A 7219-nucleotide genomic window follows, 5' to 3' on the forward strand; every position below is an offset into this window, starting at 1 on the left:
TTTTATCTTGGAAGATACTCCTCTATTAGCATGGGGCACTTCAAACTGATGCCTTGAAAATCACTTCACTGCTGAAATCCTTGGCTACTGTCTCTCTAACCATGCATAACAGAATGTCTGAGCAGTAGTCCCGTCACATAATTGATGTGCAAATTTGGATGAGTCACATTTTTAGCAGTTCAATGTTTTGTGAAAGTGGATAATAGTACTTTTATTACATGGTATAAATCATTTATTGAGGTAGCAAATATATAATATTCCACAAATCTTAGGTATGGTTCTTCATTAAATGCTGTTTTTGGAAAATTTACAACGAATTTGAGTGTTTATAATTAGGATAAAAAACATAGTGCTTCAGTTTCAGCATGAAGAATAAAGTTTAAATAATGAAAAACAGTATAAGAATGAAGATTATATGTTGAAACACAATCTTCACAAAATGGGTGGAAATGATTTTGTAAAACATGTAATTAGCAAAACCTTCATAGTACAATGGAGGTGACACCTTCATGACTAACTGAAAACATTTTTGACAATATATTTAATTTCCTCAAACTGAAAATTCTATTGCATAGCCAGTGAAGCCAGCTTTAATATTAAAATAAAATCCTTTAGTTATTTCTGTATCTTAGTTTTAGCTAGCTTGTTTGTCCCTAGGACCATGGGAATATCAAGAAACTTTGGGAATTTTCAGGAATTAGATTATAAGAACTCTATTATGAATCACCTGATATGGTTAATAAGAAGCAATATTAGTAGAAATGATCCAATAATTAAGAAAGTTTCCAATTATTTGTATATATTCTTTGGCAATATGGTGAAAGTAAAAAAAAAACCTAAATGTGATTTAGGAAGTTATTATTGAACAAGTCACTGTTGTAATTTATTCCAAATTCCTACACGCTAAGGTTAAAGCTCATCCAATGTTAAAAGCATCTGTTATTTATAGCTTGAGAACAATTTTATAAGGGTTAAAAAACAGAACAGAGAAAACTATGATTTGTAAACAGTCATATGCAGGAGAAAGAGGAGTGAAAAGGATGAATATGCCTGTGAAAGCATGTCTGGGCTATGGTAAGTATCAAAAATAAAAGGAGGCAAAACAAAAAAGGAACAATTAGGCTTTTCTGAGTTAGTAAATCATCTTAGCAGAGGTATACGGATATAGCTCCTTAAGCCACTGCACAAAGGGTGGGTGTTGTGGGATAATGCTTTTGTATATTGTAAAAGATTTGTTGTATTGATTTTATAGAATGCTGACTGGCCAGTAGCCAGGCAGGAAGTATCAGTAGGGCAACCAGACTAAGAGAATGTCAGATGCAGAGGAAGCAAGGTAAATAGGTGTTGGAAGGAGACCACTTGGTCATTCACAGCTGCTCAGCTCCAAAGTAATCACACAGAAAATGTACTAATTAAATTACTGCTTAGCCCATTAGCTCTAGCTTCTTATTGGCTAACTCTTACAACTTAATTTAACCCATCTCCATTAATCTATGTATCACCACAAAGTCGAGGCCTACCAACAAATTTTCAGCATGTCTATCTCTGGCAGTGGATCCATGGCCTCTCTCTGACTCTGCCTTCTTCCTCCCAGCATTCAGCTTAGTCTTCCCCCACCTATCTAAGTTATACCCTATCAGGCTAAGGCAGTTTCTTTACTCATTAATGGTTATCACAGCCCACAGTGGGGACTTCCACATCAAGAAGGCCTCACTATGAAAATGTACTACACCAAGTGGCTAAATATAGACAAGAATAATGTGTTAATTTAAGTTGTAAGAGTTAGTTAATAAAAGCTGGAGCTAATAGGCCAAACCAATTATAATTAATATAAGCCTCTGTGTATTTCTTTGGGACTAAACCAGTACTGGATGGACCAGGAGGGATAGAAACATCTGTCTATAGGTAGGGCTTCTGTGAAGGGTACAATATCTCATTTGCGGGATAATTATTCCCCCATGTATTTAGCATAGCTTAAGGCAAATCACCTTCTAGAATGAATGTCTCTTGTCCATGTGCTTAACAGTTCCAGCTTAATTGACTTTTTTTTCATATATGTTTTAGTATTTCTTAGACAAATACAATTTGTTTTGATGAAAGTCCACCCTCCAATCCTTTTCCTTCATTACTGAATTATTCTTATTCTTATTTTTTTCTTTTTTTGTGTGGTGTTTTGGACAGGGTTTCTTTGTAGCTTTGGAGCCTGTTCTGGAACTTGCTCTGTAGACCAGGCTGGCCTTGAACTCACAGAAATCAGCCTACCTCTGCTTCCCAAGTGCTGGGATTAAAAGACGTGTGCCATCACCACCCTCCACTATTTTTAACATCCATTTCTCTCCAAACTTAATGTCTTTTTTTTCTGTTTTGGTTTGTTTTCTTTCAAGATAGGGTTTCACTATGTTGGTCTGAATGTCCTGGAACTTATTATGTAGAGCAGGCTGACCTCAAAATCACAGAGATTCACCCTCCTCTGCCTCTTGGGTTCTGGAATTAAAGGCATGCAGCACTATGCCTGCTACTCATGCTGTTTTTGTAAACCCAGTGAGTTCAGTTAGTGCTACTAATATGTACATGAGTGTAAGACCATCCACTGGAACATGGAATGCCTATAAAACACTACGTCCCCTAATAGAACTTAATCTCTTTCATCTAGCAGCTATCAATGGCCAATAACTCTTCACATAAAAGTGGAAACTCCTGAATACATCAGTCCTAAAGGTAATTTTTTAAATTTAATTTTTATTTATTATACTACCTTTTCCTTTAATAGCTGAAAAAATCTAAGTACTCTGTTTTATATTGCATCTCTTTCAATTCATCTGTGGTTTTCTCAATTTGACAACCTCAAATACCCAATTCTTTTACTGTATAAAACACATGAGAAATCAACACACTCAAGTTGGCTACTTTTATAAGTTAATGCTCCAGAGATTCAAAAAGAGACGTTATTTACAGGAGTCCTACCTTGGCCATGATAAGAAAACTTAATAAGTCTAGGTCAAATAAAGGAGACGTAGCTTAACATTTTATGAGCAGAAACTTATGTTACATTAATTACATCTACAAGTTAATAAAATTGCTTTTGTCTTAACTGTAATCTGTATCATATGATTATAGCTATTTTAATTTGTTGGCCATAATTTATACACATGCATTCATTATTACGTACACACCTATCTATCAGTTGTCAGCAAACTATTATATTTAGAGAACTAACTTTCTGTATGTGAACTATATAAACACAAACGTATTTAACTCTATGCAAGTATAATTGTACAGTTAGTTATATAATTAATCAATGGTAGACAATAACATACAATTCCAGCATTTACAAATGTGTTATTTTCATTAAATAAACCATAACTTTTATTGATTCACGAGTATTGACTAAAAGATGAATTACCATCAAATGATTTGATTTGATTTTTGCAAACTATTAGTCTTCTGGTAGGAGGTCATGTACACTTATGTGTACATATACAGTCTTATTTAATATATTAGTCTCTTAAATATATTTATAGATCAAACTAAAAACTGTACATCTTTCTATCTTCAACTATGCCAGATCATGTGTATTTTCATTTTTCTGGTTAATTCCTATACCAAATGAGACTCGGGCATACTAACTAGTTACACATAACCTGAGCAAAGGAAAGATCTCCCTGGGAAATAAGAAATAGACAGTTATGAATGGTTAAGATGGGATGAGATGTTACTGGAATGAGAGGATCAAATGGGGGAGAGGGAAGGGGCGGGAAGAAGGTGATAAAGAAGGAAATATGAGGAGGAACAGCTAAAAATAATGGCCATTTCAGGGGACAAATGAAAACCTTATATAGTAAAAGCTTTTTAAAAGATATACATGCATGAAAGAAATCTAAGTGGAGTCACCAAATAACTGAAGAGACAATACCTTAACTGGATATCTCTCAACACCAAATTAAACCTCTATTTCCAGTGATTGGTTACATCTAATCAAGTTGTTGCCCAGAGGGGCTCCATGGAAACCTCTAAGCAAACCAGGCTATTCACAATGCCACCAGTTGCTTTTCACTAATGGATGGTAATGCCCTATTTCCACAAAATAAAGGTAAGACCCTATTGCTGAAGACAATAGCTATATAAACCATTAAACATAGAAAAAGTCAAGACAGATGATACCTACCTAGAACCCCCTACTGACTAGTGTTCAGAGTACGGGGAGGTACACTGCATACTACCAAAGGAGCAAAGTAAACAGCAACCCAGATACAAATGCTTCGATCTACAATGCTGACCTTCATGAAAGACATACTGGTGCAAAAGTGGAATAAAAGTGTGGAGGTAATCAGCCATTGTCTTACTGAACTTCAGGTTCCCTCCATGAGGTGGAATCTATGCCTAATATTGCTCAGGTGGCCAAGAATCTGAGACTAGAAAACAAAATATTATTATTCAGCCATTCTGCTAAGGAAACATAGCAATTAAATGGCTCTCAATGACATTCTTTTTTACTAGATCAGTGTCTTGCTCAGCAATCATCAGAATTCCTTCTGTCGTAGTCAGAAATATAGAGACTTACACCTGGGCAATGTGTAGAGAGTGGGAGACTTTGGAACACTCAATCCTAAACTGGATGTCTCTATCAAATACCTCCCCTTAGGACCCAGAGAACATTGTGGAAAAAGAGGAAGAAAAATTGCATGAGCCGGTAAGGACAAAGGCACAAAGTAAACAATGCCTTCTAGACACAATAGGATTGATGGACATATGAACTCACTGAGGCTGTGACATTACAGAACTTGCACAGGTCTAAAGCAGATAGGGTCACAGAACTGAGAGGGAAAGATAATATAAGGTCCGATCTCTAACCCTGAAGATATCTCCAATTGCCAACCACTCATAAAGAAAAAAATAGGTTTTTCCCAATTAAGTTTGGCATCACACTGGGTATACAAACCATTTTTTTAAAGGTCGGCCTGATGTGGGAGATGATGTATGCTGTGAATATGTTTTATTGCCATTTGTTAATAAAGAAGCTGCTTTTGGCCAATGGCTTACCACAGTAAAACCAGGCTGAAAGAGGTGGAGTCAGAGAGAAGCCATGTCTTCCATGTCCACCAGCAGGAGGCAGATGCTTCTGGTAGAGCCCGCCAAAATTTTGCAGGTAGGCCACAACCTCATGGTAACACACAGATTAATGGAGATGGGTTAGTTTAGGATAGAAGAGCTAGCCAAAAATATGCTTAAGCTATTGGTCAAAAAGTATTGCAAATAAAACAGTTTCTGTGTATTTATAGTGGTACTGAGAGGGACAGAAGCCTCCCCCTACACAGGACCAATGCCTAGCTGCAGATGGTCAACACAAAACAAACTCAATGGCATTTTTGAAGTGTTTTTTTTTTTACCTTCAAAAATGCCATAGCTTGAAGCTATCTGTTTTTATGAGATTTCTGTATGTGTGAATGTATGTGTCTCTGTATCTACATGTGTTTCTTATGTTTTCCTTTGGCTTTATTGTTTATTTTATCCTATTTAGATTGTTCATTTTTATGTTATTTTATTCTATTTTGTTTTACTATTTTTATTATTATTTTCATATGCCTGTTTGCTTTTTAATGAGCAAGAATGAGAAAAGGTATGCATGTGGGTAGGTGTGGAGGTTGGAAGGATCTGGAAGGAGATAGGAAAGGGAAGCCATAATCAGAATATATTGTATGAAGATTATCTATTTTTAATTGAAACATGAAAAAAATACAGCACCTCTCACAGTTCTCTAGCAAAAGTGACATTCCACTGTCAAATAATCACCACCATTTTAAAATTTTATTTATTTATTTATTTATTTAAGATTTATTTATTTATTATGTGTACAGTATTCTCAGTATTCTGTCTGCATGCCAGAAGAGGGCACCAGATATCATTACAGATGGTTGTGAGCCACCATGTGGTTTCTGGGAATTGAACTCAGGACCTTTGGGAGAGCAGGCAGTCCTCTTAACTGCTGAGCCATCTCTCCAGCCCGAAATTTTAAATATATAGCCTAGAACAGAAGGTGCTATGCAAGCTTCCAATGGAGGAAAACAACCAACAGTCTTCCCCAGTAATGATACCTAGGAACCAGAACAACCTGCATGATATCATAATCTGAAGGGTGCAGTAGTGACTCACATTATCTTGGTGATAACAAACAGTTCTCTAATTGACCTTAAGATCTGATCAACAAAAAGAAAACTTAGTGCTAGGTAAGTCCTGGATCTTGGAAGAGAACCTTCAACTACCACCTAATTAAACTATCATAATCCTTAACTCCATTCTAGGCATTTGTCCTTACATTCATAGATATGTGTAACCCTCACCCTCATCAAGGAAACTTGTCAGAGAGAGAGAGAGAGAGAGAGAGAGAGAGAGAGAGAGAGAGAGAGAGAGAGAGAGACAGAGAGAGAGAGAGAGACAGAGAGAGACAGAGAGAGACAGAGAGAGACAGAGAGAGACAGAGAGAGACAAAGACTGAGAGAAAATTACAAAAATAAAAAACTCCACAATTTCAATGAAAATGCAGAGTGGTGGAGCCCAGTCAGAAGATTTTTAAGATTTCAAGAGTCAAAATATCTAAGAGTTTTCTGTGAGACTCTGTCTCTTAGTAATGTCAGAAGCTTACACACTTAAAATCTCACCAACAAGACTGCCTAGCATGAGTTGAACAAGGACAACAAAAGACATGCCAAGAATGGATGGAGGAATGCCTTCCACTCTACACAAAGCACTATAGGCCATGAATGAATTCTGATAATCTGAGTGTGGGATAAATAGTCTTCTCCATGGAACAGCACTCCACACCAAATTGTCAGCCTGTTATTTAGGCTGATATACTACATATCCCCTAGAAAATGAATTTGAAAGAGTAAGGATGGGCAAATGGGATGATATATAAGGAAGAAAGGTCAGAAAGAAATGGAGCCATTATATTATAATCTCAAAAATAAATCAATGGAAAAAATAGAACACAGATCTGTCTTAAGTTCTCTATGGTATAACACACATAAGCAGTAATTTCTGGGTGAACACTATTATCCAACTTAAATTATTCCTGTTGAGGTTAATTTTCAAATGGATCTGCTAGGCATTACAAACCACAAAGATGCAAAACTGTAGCCTCACTGAGATTCATCCAAAAGTTTTATAAATACAGTGGATGAACAAGTTTTGCTTTGAATACTGAACAAGCTGCCCAGTAAGG

The sequence above is a fragment of the Microtus oregoni genome, unplaced genomic scaffold (genome assembly GCF_018167655.1).
Source record: "Microtus oregoni isolate MIOR12 unplaced genomic scaffold, Mior012 000052F_000, whole genome shotgun sequence".
NCBI classification, from domain to species: domain Eukaryota; kingdom Metazoa; phylum Chordata; class Mammalia; order Rodentia; family Cricetidae; genus Microtus; species Microtus oregoni.